This window comes from Choloepus didactylus, chromosome 26, assembly GCF_015220235.1.
Source record: "Choloepus didactylus isolate mChoDid1 chromosome 26, mChoDid1.pri, whole genome shotgun sequence".
NCBI lineage: Eukaryota > Metazoa > Chordata > Mammalia > Pilosa > Megalonychidae > Choloepus > Choloepus didactylus.
Genome location: NC_051332.1, coordinates 15830445 through 15846155, shown reverse-complemented (window position 1 = coordinate 15846155; position 15711 = coordinate 15830445). Strand labels below are relative to the sequence as shown.

At 38.0% G+C, this 15711-nt stretch overlaps 1 pseudogene; it reads left to right on the top strand.

Annotated features, from left to right (window-relative positions):
* The first annotated feature begins 12465 nt into the window (after positions 1-12465).
* Positions 12466-14148, top strand: LOC119520790 (annotated as a pseudogene).
* Positions 14149-15711: the final 1563 nt, after the last annotated feature.

Below are 15711 nucleotides of genomic sequence, written 5' to 3'. Positions count from 1 at the left end.
CATGTTGCTTAAGGTTGCCACATAGACCGAAGGATTTCCCACATAGATGGCAGAGGTACGGTTTCTCTCCAGTATGTGTTCTCTCATGTCTTCTGAGGGTAGAATTATCAGTGAAGGTTTCCCACATAGATGGCAGACATATGGTTTCTCTCCAGTGTGTGTTCTCTCATGTTGTCTGAGGGTAGAACTATGAGTGAAATATTTCCCACATATATGGCAGACATATGGTTTCTCCCCAGTGCGACTTCTCTCATATTGTCTAAGAACAGAAATGCTTCTGAAGGCTTTTCCACATAGATGATAATCATATGACTTATGTCCTGTATGAATTGGCTTATGTCTACTGAAGAACAATTGGTAAGTGATAGGATTTTGGAATTGTTCTTTCAAATAGTGGTTCACTCCCATGTCAGTTAATGTGGAGTGGATGAAATCTTCTCCCAAATCATTCCTTTCAAAGGTATCTTCTGCCATGTAAGAAATCTGCTGCTACAAATGAAAAGAGAGGCTATTGATGTTGTGTCTCCATGATGCATTAATTCAATTCTCTAGTATAATAATTCAGTGAAGCTTCATTAATATTCATCATGTTAGCTACATGCATATGGTTTGCTATTTTCTTGTTTTCAGAGATTTTCTCTTTTTTAGCATCTCAACTGTAGAGCTGTCTAATTTTGAAAACTTCAATATGTTTCAAAGAATAGGTATATAAATATGTCTATGCAAATGTACTTTTATAAAGAGACTTTAGGTTATGGTTTTCAGTTCAGGTTATTTTTTCCTTAATTGAAATGATCAACATTTTTATGGGACAGTGATTAATCCTGTCTTTAATTACAGTTAGATGATTGTGCCAAGCTCCTCAATTTTTCAATCCTATCTCTCCAGTTGGAAGAGTGGTGCTCACATTCATGACACATACCTTTGACTGGATTATGGGTATGTCCTTATTGCAGATACGTGCATGGTTATCATTTCTTCATTTTCATTGCCTGAAATTATTTTAAAAACATTATAGAGTGGCATTAACAGAATGAAATATTTGGAATCTTCCAATATTCATGACTATGTTTTAAATATTTTCACTTAAATGGGAAAGAATCTAAAATTAAGGTTACTCTAGAAAGTAGCAACACTTTTTCCAGAAAGGGAGGACTAAAATATTTTCAGCATTAAAGTAAGGGAAAATAAAAATATGGGACATTGGGTAGTAAAGCATGGGAAAACCCTCAAAGAGGAGGACAAGGATAAAAGCCATTATGTGAAAGTTTGACCCTTATAATTACATAAATATCCATTTCCCTAAGCCAAAGACAATCATAGATGGATTCTTAACTAGAGATTGATACATGTATGGGATAATTGCACACTTGGGGGGTTTTCCCACAAATTCAGGGTGTACATTTCAGAGAATATCACTTAATTGAGGAAATCTTCATTTTATATTTCTAATGACCTGCTCATTCACTAACCAGGACCCTCTGCATATTAAAGTGCAGGGTCCTACAATTCACCTGGATGCTTTCCTTGGAGAAATCCTAATTCTTCTCTCCTCACTTCCTCTCCACAATCCAACAGGGAAACAACTTCTGATTTGCAGATCTGATAACCTATTTATAAGAAACAGAAGCATAGATTTTGAATTCTGTGCTACCAGTTCATGATCATCAAGTCCAGGGTAGATGATTAGGAACAATGAGGTAATCTGTAAAGTGCCACACAAGGAAGTGTAATTTAATCATATTATATTGATTATCTTTTTCCAACAAAGAATAACTCCTGATCTTCAGTCAAAATCATTTAGCATATGTTGATGCCCATGTATAAATTCATAGGTTACTGGATGCTCAGTCTTAAGGTACAAAGATAAATTATAACTCCACAATAGCTGAAGAGTATTTTATAGAATAATCCATTAAAATATTCTCCACAAAACAATTTATGTTCAATGTGGAAATGTGTATGTCTGTTATTTTTCTACTGTGTGCTGACACACAGCTCCTTGTGGATAATAATTCTCTATAGAATGCTTATTTTATCAATACAAATAATAATCATTGAGTTCTCACACTGTTCTGAATGGTGGAGATTGAGCAGCAATAAAGATATAAAATTTTAGGAAGAAAGTTCACATGCCACTTGTTTGAGAAATGAGATGTAAGGAAAAATAGTAAAGACAAAATTTCCCTCAAGTAATCATAACATTATGAAACAATCAGACCAGAAATTCAGAGACATATGGGGAAATTTTCTAGATACTTGAATATGTTGAGGATAGGTGAGATAGATGGATGGATGATAGAAAGTGTTATAGATGATGGAGAGAATGTTAAGAAACTCACCCACAGAAACCAGATGATTGATACTCTCCTGCATAACATCTCTGAACAGCTCTCTCTGGTTTGTGTCCATTAAATTCCATTCTTCTGTAGAAAAGTCTATAGCTATATCATTGAAGCTCACTGATTCCTAAAACATCATAAGCAATTGAGTTCAGACAAGGCTATCCCTACCAATATTTCCAGTAGATTGGTTGAAATGAGAACACTGAAGTGTGAGCAGCCACCTTCCGGATTTGGCCTAGTAGACAAGCTGCAGCCTGCCCTTGAGTTCCCCCCGCCCATCGAGTGGTGCCAAGATGGCGCCCACATCCTGCTTCCGGCTTCTGATGTATGTAACCACCCGCTGTATTCACCAATCATGCTTGTGTGCGTGGCGTTAGCCTATTGGATACACGCAAGGTTTATAAGAAAGTTCCCGGGCAAAGCTCGGGGAGACAGCCCACAAGGAGCCGTACCTGACGGCCGCATCGAGGTTGTTCTCCCCCGAGGTGTCTCGCCCCGGGTGGAACCTGTAAAGATGATGATTGCCTAGTCCCATTAAAAGTTTATCTGCTTTACCACCGCGAGTCCTGAGTGATCACAAGTGCTCCGGGTAAGACGTTGTCCGCACCCTCTCTCCCCTTATCTCTCTGGTCCCCATCGCCGGCCGACCGAGGACTTGAGGCGGGGCGGAGAAGCGCCGGACACTGAAGGGAACCTGAGCAAATAAAATAATCAAACTGTGCTTGAGATTCCAGTCAGATCATTCTTATTGCTAACTTGGCCTGTATTTTTCAGATATACAGATATAGTCACAGAGACATATGGACTCTGAATACCTAAAACTTCACCATAAGGCACTATTGCATAACATTTGGTGTGATATAGCCTGAAAGTTTGCATACAAACTGATTATAATGATATCCAGATGGCAATCATAAAATTTGCTCTAGAGAATCTAAAACTAAATCTCCTCCATCAATTTCAAGTAAATCCAGGCTCATCATTAGAGAAGTATTATTCATGACCTTCCACTTTTAACATGACAATTGTTTAATTATTCTTCTCCATCCTATCAAAATATTTTTGTGTTCTGCCTTAGCATCCATCTTTGCCCAAGTCAATTGCCTCAACACTTACTTTGGCCTAATTAACATTTTTCTTTCCCTGCAGCTGAAACTTTCCAGAATTCAAACCTACTTCTTCGGTCACCACCCACATCAGTGACATGCCTTACCCAGAGTCATCATTTGGTCTCAAATGCTATGGTTATAATCCCCGAAACCCTGGGACCCTGAGTACCATACCTCTTTCACAGGTATTTACTTTAAACTAACCAATCACTGACTCCTATGGAAAATTTACTAAACTACACCCCTAGCCCACATTGAAAGCACAATTCAATTGACCCCTTTTGCTCTGATTTTGGGTTGCCCACACACAAACAGGACTTTTCACACTCCCCACTGATTCTACATAGCACCCCTCTCTTCCTGGGATCTTGTAGTAATAAACTACCTCTTTCATGTCTTATTGTCTCATTCCCCTTTTGTGTGATACATGACCTCTACCTGGAAACAAATTTGAAGTACAACTCAACCAATTAGAAGCACCTGCAATGACCTGTCTTCTTGTCTATGTAAAGGTTTAACAAAATGTTACAAGTTCTGAAAAATCCAATGGAGTGATGATAGCTATGTAACCAATACTTGTAAAGTAAAATTGATTAATTTATTATTCATTAAAATGATAGAAAGACTTGAAGCAATGTATGTAATTCTGCAGAATTGCAGTTTTTATACAGAACTTGGGAACAGTGGGTTCTTCCTCTTCCATCGCTACAAAACTCAGGTGTTTATTATGACATGAGGGCAGGCTCTTCAGTACCAAAAACCAGGGCCACCTGTGGCAGCCATACTACAGTACAGTCCTAAGCTGACTCTTCCTGTGGCAGGAGGTCTCTCATACTCATTATTCTCCTAGACCTCCAAACTGCAATTTTCATTATGTCTCTTGTATATTCATCTTGACTCTCTGTTCAAGGATAAATATACTCCTTATTGGTTCTAGTCTCTCTCTCACTAGTTCTGCAAGTATTTTCACTTGTCCTAAAGTTTTATTCTACCCACAATACTCCTCCTGTGTGCCCAGCTTAAAGTAAGGAAACAATGCTCTATATTCATTGCTTCAACTTACCAAAGATGTGCAAATGATGTTTACACAGGAGAAAATGTTTAACTAGTGAAAAGATGGTAGTGAGGATTTCAAATATCTTTCCAAAATGTGAAAATATATTCTATCAAACTCTAAGAAGGTTACTATTGGATAAAATAAATATATTACTTTTCATTGCCTTTTATGGTCTCTTTCTTGTCCTCTCCTGAACACAGCATAGCCCTGACCCCAGCATTTTTAACAGTGGACTGATTGAACTCACCTGATCTGCATCCTTATTGACATGTTAGGTGGTGCAGTTGCTACCCTCTATACCTTGTGTTCACCAAAATCCTATGCACATTACTATCACTAACATAATGAATGATTGAATGACATCCCCACCATGGCTGTAGGCTGCATGAGGCAAATAAATCCTCTCACACTTCTGTGAATACACAGCCTTAACAAAGCCTGGAACAAATTACTGTAAATGGTAGAGAGAACATTATTTCTTATTCATTCCTTGGCCCACCACAACTATTTCAGGGTCTTGAGTACATTTAATTGGATCTCAAATATGTGACTATCTTATGTGTAGTTGGAATCTGCCATTCCAGTAGGAGAAATAGGCATACACTTGAATACGGTTTTATTTCAGTAGATGGTAATTCCCTACTCACCAGTGTTTTCATTGTCAATAGTTCTGCCACCAATAATCTCTCATGTTTTTTTCACTTTCAGACAGTCTGAGAAATAAGCATCCAATGCTGAAAATGGAGAAAGAAGCCATGAGACTCAAAACATGTCCACATTTTCCAGACCCATATGCCACATATACCCAAACCCTCACCTGGACATTACACCCCCAGTCCAACCAACAGAAATATTTAGCATACTCTAGGAGAAACAGGGAAAGCTCTCAACTCCTAAACACAAATATAGAGGCTATGCCTCATGTTGTTAATAATGAAACTGTGAATACAGATATCTTACAGATAAGAACATGTAAATCATATTTTTTGTGTTAATTATCCCATGGTGCTAAGAATTTTTTTCAATTTCTTCTGTGATTCAAAAATAGGTATCTTTAACTCATACCACATGTGGATTTTGGTCTTCCCCTCAAGGTAAATATTGTGGAAATTCTAAGACTCAAATATTTTTGTTTTATTCATTAGCATTGGTTCTCCAACATGTATCCCCACCCTCTGGACACTCACTCACTCTCTGTTCTATCCTTCCCCTACTCTTCTGTACACAGTTGCCTTAAATCAACTTGGTTCAGCTCCTTTGGATTTCTGGAAATATCACTCTCACAACCCCCTCAACACTGAATTTCAGATGTTTCCCTAATGGATTTAGATTTTTATCATACAAATTCAAAATTATTTCATGATTGAGTTAATCAATTCAAGAACTAACTGCATTTGGAGGGATCAGTGTTGTCTATCCTTCAAATCAATACCTCAATATCCTCTGTATAAGAAAGAAACAGGAATATATTTTCACATGGTTTCTGTCATGTTCTAAAATCCTAAGAAGGTAAAAAGGCTCAGAAAATACAAAATGAAGTGGTTTGTGAAGCTACCTTGTTGCTCCATCTGATAAGTAAAGAGGTTGTTTATACCTGTCCCATATTAATCACCTTTTGTGAGGACATGCATGCAATTCTCTTTCTCTCACTGTATATGTGGTGTGGGTATAAGCACATGTGGGTGTTTGTGTAAAAGTATTAATCATTTATAAGCGGGAAATTATCCCTGAAACATGTAACAATTAAAAGTATTTCATGGACAAATGACAATTTGTCATGAACAATAGTAGGCTTAACTCACCAGTTTGTGTCTGAAGCCCAGAAAAAAGAGAGAAAAAAGGTGTATTATGTGTGACTCTGCTTGGTGATTAACTGTATTTGCTTATTTAATCATCACAATAATCTGTTTTGTTTTTACCAAGTTATCAAATGACATTAACAAAGTTCAGAAAATTTTATTATGACAAAATTACATGGCTAGAAAATGACAGAGCTAAAATTAGAATTTTTCTCTGCCTGTCTGCCAAGCTTAAATTCCCAGAGTGTTACACACCACTCATAGGTTTTTACCTGGAATATCCCTGTCACATCAAACATGAGAAATCACACCCTATGGCTACAACTTCCTCTCCTAGTTTTGCCACAAAGTACTCCCCCAAACCAGATTATCCTTCTCCATGTGAACATACAGTGCACTGAGCCCTCATGGCAAATATCATCCCCTGTCTCCCAGTTTTACAGCCCAGTCTGAGTTTTTAGTTTCAGCAGATACTTACCAAGACCAACATTATGTCCCTCTGATTATTTACCACTTCTACCAATCAAAACCTTAATACTCAGTGACTCCAAGTACCTGCAATTTTCCATGACTTACTTGAGTAAGATATTGATCCTGGTCTAAGCACAGATTCACAATCCTGGAGGTTTTAAATATACCTGGTGTTCCAGTTTGCTAATGCTGTGGAATGCAAAACACCAGAGATGGATTAGCTTTTATAAAAAGGGGGTATATTTGGCTACACAGTTACAATCTTAAGGCCATAAAGTGTCCAAAGTAACACATCAGGAATAGGGTACCTTCACTGGAGGATGGCCAATGGTGTCTGGAAAACCTCTGTTAGCTGAGAAGGCACATGGCTGGTGTCTGCTCCAAAGTTCTGGTTTCAAAATGGCTTTCTCCCAGGACGTTTCTCGCTAGCAAGCTTGCTCCTCTTCAAAACATCACTCACAGCTTCACTGAGTTCCTTCTCTTTGAGTCAGCTCATTTATATGGCTCCACTGATCAAGGCCCACCATGAATGGGTGGGGCCATGCCTCCATGGGAATATCTCATCAGAGTCATCACCCACAGCTTGGTGGGGCACATTCCAAGCAAATCTAATCAGCACCAAAACATCTGCCCCACAAGACTACATCAAAGATAATGGTGTTTGGGGGATACAATACATTCAAACTGGCACACCTGTCAATGGTACTGTATCCAGCTAAATAAATCTTTTCTGCATACCCCATAAATACTCCAAATCATTTCAATACCTCTCAAATCTCATGCACTTTATCATTTCTCACATTTTCCACAGATGAGATTACCTTCTCCCAAACAGATGGATTATGTAATTTGCCAAATTGCAATAAAATACCCTATATTTGAATATGCCTGAATGCATACACATCAGTTATTCCTTCCCTCTTATTAAATATAAAAGTTGTGTTACCTCTGGCTAAGTCCAAAATTCCCAATTGATTTCAATCTCATGTTTCTTATGAACTATAGTTTTGATTATAAATTAAATATAATTTCTCATAATTATCTCCCTCTCTTCACAATCTACCTCATAATTTAAGCTTATTTTTTGTTCTTCCCTGTTGAAAAAATTAAAGAAAGTCTCCTCTGAATGTATTCTCTCAAGTTCTTGTTCTCCAGATTGTCCCTTGTCAAACTGCAAGAGCACCTACCCTATCCTCACATGCATCTCACCATTTGGCTCACAAAACACTAACATCCTCATTCATAAAACTTGGAGATCACTAATGATCTCCCCACAAATAAATCCTTACTTTGAACCAAAATATTGGATGACAGTCTCCTTTTTGGAACTTTGTTTCTCCTCACTTTCTCTGAGATCACATTCTCCTGATTGTATTCAAACTGCTCTAGACACTTCTTCACCATGTCCACTACAAAGAACTCAACACTGTTGGAACATCTTGAAACCAAATGATAGCCCCAATTCTCTCCTTGTTTTAAGCTTTTCACGCATTTATTAATTTCCATAACTTCTTCCATTGCTATCTCTAAATTGAAGGTGATAAAACAATTATCTGGGTACCATTTTGGAGCTATCATGGTTATTTTCTTAGTAAATTGCTCCTAAAATGAAATATAGTTCAAAATATTACCTCTTCTACAACCAAAGTGTAAGTATTACCCCCCCCCCAGGCTCAAATTTTAGTTAAAGGCTCCTGCAGGCATTCGGGAATTGATATTTTGTATGTCTTCTTGAAAAAACTAAGCAGAATTAAACATTGCTGTTATCTCTACTGAGGCCTGTTCTCATGCTTCTTTTCCACCCCAATCTGTAAATATATCTTCCCATTCCATATTTATTTTCTTTCAATCACTTTTCACCTATCAACTTCTGAGAGGTCCCTTCACTGAATCCAACCAAAATTAGTCCTTTACTTCTACTCCCACTTAGTTGCTCTCCTATTACTCATTCAGACAACTCAACAAATTTGCCATTCTAAATCTATCTATCTATCTATCCCCCTATCCAACTATCTATTTATGTCCTTCCTCCAAACTGGTCTAAATGCAGTAAAGCCAACATCTGAATGGTAAGATCAGGCAAGTTTCCTTTTAACCATTAAGTTACATATTTTAAATACTGAGAAATGTCATTTTATAACCTTCTAACCTACCCTTGGAATATCTGTCCCCAAATGCCTTAATCAGATTCAAGAGTTACAGTCTCATTAAATTTTAATTTTTGAAAAATGGAGGTCTGTTCCTCCTGGTAAGAACCCTCTCCAACACTCACTAGAACTCAAAAACTTGGGAAACACATTGAAGCAAACATCTGAGTATGATGCCTCTACACTTCAAAACTCAGAGCTTCTTCTATTCTCTAGCAAAAACAGAGTTCTGAAGGGAAACTCACTTTTAATGCCATTGATAACATCAGGAGACATAGAATCTTATGAACACCCCTTGATTAAGTGGAATGCCAGTCATGATAAATCCAATTAAGGTATGCCTATTTTATAAAATATTTACCCTTTAATTAGGTAAAATATATAGAGGCAATAAAGGAAAACAAATTATTTCCTTTAATTACACCATTTTTTTTTTTTTTTTTAATATCCCAAAGGCAACCTTTATGGGTTTTCTCGGCAGCTTCCCAGTTTTGTGGATTTGGGTTTTTCTGAGCAGTAATATAAACAATCTGTATTAGTTAGGGTTCTCTAGGGAAACAATCAGTGAGTGATATCTATGAACATAAGATTTATAAAAGTGACTCACACAACTTTGGGTATGCATGAGTCCAAATTCCATAGGGTAGTAAGCCAACTGACAACTCCAATGAAAATGTTTGATGAACTCCTCAGGAAATGAACTGGCAACTTCTATGAACTCCTCAGGAAAAACTTCACTGGTCAGCTGAAGAAGAAGTGAAAGTCCTCTATATGTCTTGCTTAAAAGTCTTCAACTGATTAATGGGATTAAATCCAGCTAACTGCATTCTCTCATTAGAGAAGACACTCCCTTCCTTGAATCATCAGTCACAGCTGCAGCCAATTGACTGATGATTTAATAAACCAACCTCTTGGTTTATTAACCAGCCACAAATGTTCTCACAGCAATGGTTAGGCCAGTGCTTGCTTGACCAGACAGCTGGGTACAATCACCTGGCCAAGTTGACACATGAACCCAACTATCACCATCCAACCCTTGTAAACTTGGCAGTTATAAACATCACCTAAAACCATACTTTATCTCTAAGTAGAGAACAACAACAGACATATATTTTGCCTAACAATACTCTGCTGTGCAGTGTACAACTGGAAATGCATTAAATCTCTCCAGAATAGGGTGCAAGTCCTTGGGTGACATTAACTCCTTTTGCCTAAATATAGCAAAATGAACAATACAGCTTATGCCATATGATAAGGGGATAAGACAGAGAAGAAAGCAAAAATATTTACTTTATAGACAAATACAAACATTCCAATAACAAAACAGGGAGGAAATATTCATGCCATCATAGTCCTCATTTCTGTAACTGGTCATGTGGCCATAGTTCATATTTATCACTAACTTCTTCAACTACACATTCCATGTTCCCTTTACCCTCAGCAAGCACTTCAGCTGGCCATGATTCTTTGCCTGGTGGAGTGATCCAAATCTTCATTTCTGAAGTTTCTTGGCCACTGGTAGTCCTGCTTGGATTGGGTTGTTGCAGTTTTCCATTGACTTTAATCACAGGGCATGGTAGTACTAAGGAAGGCCCTAGAGTTTCTCTTGTATTCCAGGAAAACTCTAATTAACTTCCATTGTGTAGTTGCAGTGCTACATCCCCTTGATAGTCAGGATCAATCACCCCAGCCAGTACAGTAATCTCCTTCCTTTTCTGTTGATTCAGAGGTATAAGAAGTACAAAGTGACCAGTTGGCAGTCTTAACTTCCAGTTCAAAGGAATTATTGTTGCATTTCCTGGTGGAAGCACTCCTTCTTTTGGAAGAAAGACCTGTAAAACAGCAGAGCTAAACTTTCAGTGACAGGAAGCAAAACTTTTCCTAGTGGATCAATAGGAAAGATAGTGAGTGGTACCTCTTCTGTTTCCACCCCTTGATTCCTGGAACCATGACTCCTGACTATGGGAGAAATAGCACCATAGAGTGGACACTGATTCAGAACATACACAGCCTCCTGGAGAACACTGGGTACCATTACCTCACCAAGTTGACACATGAACCCAACCATCACACAATCTATGTGAAGAGAAGAGAATTCTTCCTGTTTTTGTGTTTTCATTTTTTTACCTCTTAGATGACTTGCAATCTACCAACTATCTCTAAGGCTGTGAGCATCAGTGTAACTGTATATAAAGTGAATTATTTGTACTGAAAGTTTTTATTCAAGTAAACATATATTACACCATTCTAGAATGTATGTATTTTACTACCAAGAAAAAGAAAGAAAGAACCTTCAGCATAGATCTCACCAAGTCAGATTTTGCTGATGTCCTAGTGACTGGAAATACTATAAGCTTAAAAATATTAGGGATTTCTGAATTAAATGACAGCTTCATCATTAATTTTTCCTATAAATAAGGTGTGTTAAAAGTTTAAAAAAATACACAATTAGAAAAATTAAGATAGCTCCTTAGATATAAAGAATATATCATTTCTTAAGAAAAAATCAAACATATTTTCATTTTAGCCACTGGTGTTTTTTACTGAAAGGAGTCATTTTTCATTTTTAAATGCACTCTCCAGAAATTTAAAAAAGTATTAAGATAGTTTTACTAAACAAGGTTTTACATAATCATATATTAAATTTGCATGGTTCTCTTATATGTTCCTATGTTTTCTTAACCTACTGATACTACAAAATGCTTGAGACAAACATTGGTCTCCTTTATCATAAATAAATATATGACAGTGCATAAATGAATATATGTATCAGGTCAAATATGAGGTGACAGATTAACTAAATTGAGAAATAGTAGATGGTAGGAAAATTTAAAGAATTTGAGGTTTTGCTTGAGGGAAAATATGTTTGAAAATTGACAAGACTTATAAAAGAGAATGAACCAGACTGGTTCACATCTAATTAAATGGAGAACTCACTAGAACCCAAATTGTGAGAGGTATTGAGGTAAACTAGATTCTGAAGTGGGTTACACAGGAAAGTAGCACTTTGTTCTTCTCCTAATGTCCTGTACTTCTCAGCTTCTTCTCCAGTGAAATGCACCTCTATTGTGTCCTCCTTTTATATAATGAAAAACAGCTAAGAACCTTAATCAGTGCTACATTAGAGAGGATACACCCTGATAAAACAGGTACTAATCTATTCAAGGCTTCATTTTGTGGGACACACCCTGTTCACTTTGATTGGGTTTAACAATTAGAAATGTAAACCTCATAAAATGTTGAAAATATGTTTCCTTTATTCATTAAATAAATATTTTGGGCTGAATTCTTCTTACAAGGAAATTACTGGATCCTGAAGATACAGCAGAGAATCAGACATACTTGATTTCCATGAACAAATCCCTGGAATTCTCTAGAGGAAGAATGTCATTAAAAATAAAGGGCAGACAGGCCACTGCCAATGGGGAAGTGAGCTAGGTCTGAAACAATGGCCTGGGTCTGGAGCCCATAGCCACTGTTGCAGCATTCAGGACATCAGAAACAGCTGTGTCAGGAGCTGGAGCAGGGCCTGGAGTCATGACTGGAGTGGGGGTGGTGAGTGTGAATTGCAGAAAGTCACCCATGCTGGAACACCTGAAACTTGGGGTGGGAGCTCTTCAGGTGGCCTGAGCCATAGTCACGCCTCATTACCATGACCCCCTGGCCCAGACAGCAACCACTGGAGCCTGAATCTAGGTCTTTCTTCTTGGAATTCCTTCAAACTCAGGGTGGAGTCCAGAGGATAGTCAACATCTCAGACCTGAGCCTTCAATCCTGGGCATTTTCTCAGCACCCAGGGCTGCATTGAGGTTGCAGTGACTGGGAGGTTCCTCCTGCTGCCACTTTTCCTGCCAAGGAAGGACTGACTTTTTCCCATTGTCTCACTCTGCACTTCAGGAACAAGTTTCTTTTCCTTCTGCTTTGGAAACTGGGTCCCAGATATTCAAAACATCTGTCTGTGTGTCCTCCTCCAGCTCCTGGAACATCTTTAGAAATATTACCTTTGTCAAGGAACACTATTTACAATGCTGCAGAATCTGTTATCCCCTCTGTGCTTTTGTCGTCCTTGCAGCCTGTGTCATGGCCTGTGTTGTCTTGGTGTGGATGCAAGTTGTTCTTAAGGAGGATCTGGATGCTCTCAAGGAGAAATTTAGAAAAATGGAATCTAATGAGAAAAGTTCATTCCAAGAGATTCCCAAACTTAATGAGTAATTATTCAGCAAACAAAAACAACTTGAGAAGATTGAATCTGGAGAGCTGGACTTAAGCAAAGTCTGGATAAATACCACAGTAATGAATCAGCAGGTTACTTTCTTGACTTCTGTGGTAAACCACCTGAAAGCCAATGTTAAGTCAGCTTCAGACTTAATTAGCATGTCTGCCACTGTAGAGGGCCTTCAGAAGAGTGTAGTTTCCACTGGCAATACTTTAAATAGCATTCATCTTGCTGTGGAGAAAATACAAAAAAACCATAGATGAGCCCCAGGAAACCATGGAAATTCTGCAAAGTACTATGAATCAGCAAATCTTGTGGAAGCAACAGTGGAAGCAACCACATCACTCCAGCACCTTCAGTTAGTTATATCAGAACTTGACAATAAAAATCACAGTGTGGAATTAAAATAGGATATCCTGTACCTTCACAACTCTTTAGAGGAGGTAAACAGTGCCCTAGTGGGATACCAGAGAAAATGATCTTAAACCCAAGGGGATGAATGAGAGAGTAATATTACCTAGAAAGTCAATCTGATATAAAGCAATCTTGTTGCTGTGAGTAAGGTAGAAAAGAGAGCAAGCCTGTCATACAGCACAAAAGAAGATAGTTCAGATTCTCAATTATCCAAGCTAAGAGAAAAAATACAGCTGACCAGTGCTCTCACAAACAAACCTGAGAGCAACAGGCCTCCAGAGAACACTGATAAAGAACAAGTACAGAGTTTCACATCAAAGCCATCAGCATTGAGAAAATTTTCAAATCTCTTGGAGAACAAATTAAGAAAGCTGCCCAGCTAGGACCTATCTCCCTACCAGGAATTTCTAGCATTAAGATCTGGATTTATTCTATAAGGCTGCCTGGATGTGGCTGTGAAGCTGACCTACTAGGAAATATGGAACTCCCTAGGTTCTGCTGTGCCAGAACCAAAGAGATCGAGAGTGTTTTCTTCCACTGGAGATAGAAAATACTCATTTCTGGAACTAAGAGTAATTTTAGGTGTCTAGCCTCATCAGGTATACTTTAAAATGAGTATACATCCTGGACTACCTAATATCTACTCACCTAACTTAAGCAGCCAATTTCACTCATTGCATCAATCCTGCACTCCTCCAAACTACTGTAGAAGACACATTGCCACCTTTAGCTTTCTTGAAGAACTATATAAAAGTTACTTTTTAAAAAAGACCACTTGACTGACAATCTGTTTAGAACTCCATGATTTTCTGAAACCAGTAAGATCTCACATTTTAAAACTACAAGAAAAAATGTAAAGTCCTCTTTTATTTTCTCTTTCATTTGTTTGAAAGGAGACATTATCTTCTAAAAATGGAAAATGTGTATATATATATAGAAGAAGCCACCTTATATTACACATAAATAGGCCTTTTCTGTATGTAAATAGTTCAAATGTAAGAAAGAATTGTGTATACTTTGGAAGAAGTAAGAAAAATGGTTTTAAATAGGATGTGAACAAATGACATTAAAAATCCACTAATCTTATCTGGGTAGCAGCTGAAATTGTCCATATCTCTTTAAGGCATCCCTCAGGGGCCCATATGTTGCCATGGGGTTTGGCTTGATGGCCAAGGGAATAGATTTACAGAATGGACACTGTGAGGACAGTACCAAATCCAGGATTAGGAGAGTAAGGTTCTGGTTCTTTGATCCCACCCCATCAGCTAATACCAACCAGTGAATCAAAGAGGTCTCATTGGGGATTTTTCCTATTGTTAATCTTATTTCAGGGTTTATGACCACAAAAAAGGTTATCCATGAGGGTGTTACTTCCCTTCACCACCCAACCTTCCAATAATTGAGTTAGATTATCTGCCCCCACACACCCAGGTCTATTTTAAAGCTGCAGCAGGCTCCACCTCTGATACCATCTCCATTCTGAATGCCAGGGCTGAAACACCTTCAGTACCTGTCTTAGCTTGGACACCCAGGAGTTTTGAGGAGGGCTGTGCCTCTAATTTTGACCCAGGAATCTCCATCCCTTGAGATTTTTACCTCAGGGCTAACCAAGACCTAATATGTTTTTCTGTGTCTAAGGCCAAAACAAGGCTAACCAAATATCAATTCATATTGAATTTCCTTATCACTCTCTACTCAGGAGCTAGAGGCTTTTTAACCAGAGGATGCCAAAGAGCAGCAGGCAGTTCTGGAGCAGGGGATTTTATATGATTGTGTCAAGTTTCCTCAAATCTAATATGTCAGTACAATATTTTCCTCCCTTTGAATACATTTGCAGACCTGGCACTGAAAGTCCTTGGGCTGGAAGGAATAGTACCTTCATGTCACCTATGTTTACTCTGGACTTGTTGTGTTGTTCCTAGGGCAGTCTTTCAGTAACAAAAGAGAAGAAACCTTTGCAAAACATAAATTTGCTGTAGGTCAAGTCAGGAGGAAACTAAATCTTTCATAGCACAAGCTTCTTTAGTAGAGCTCATTTATATTTTAACTTTTGGTCCAAGTTGTCCTGTCAGCCATGGATGCAGCCCAGCACCCTTAAACTTCTTGTCCTTTTTTTCCCTTAACATGATGGTCAGCTTGGTGTTGGCTAATCT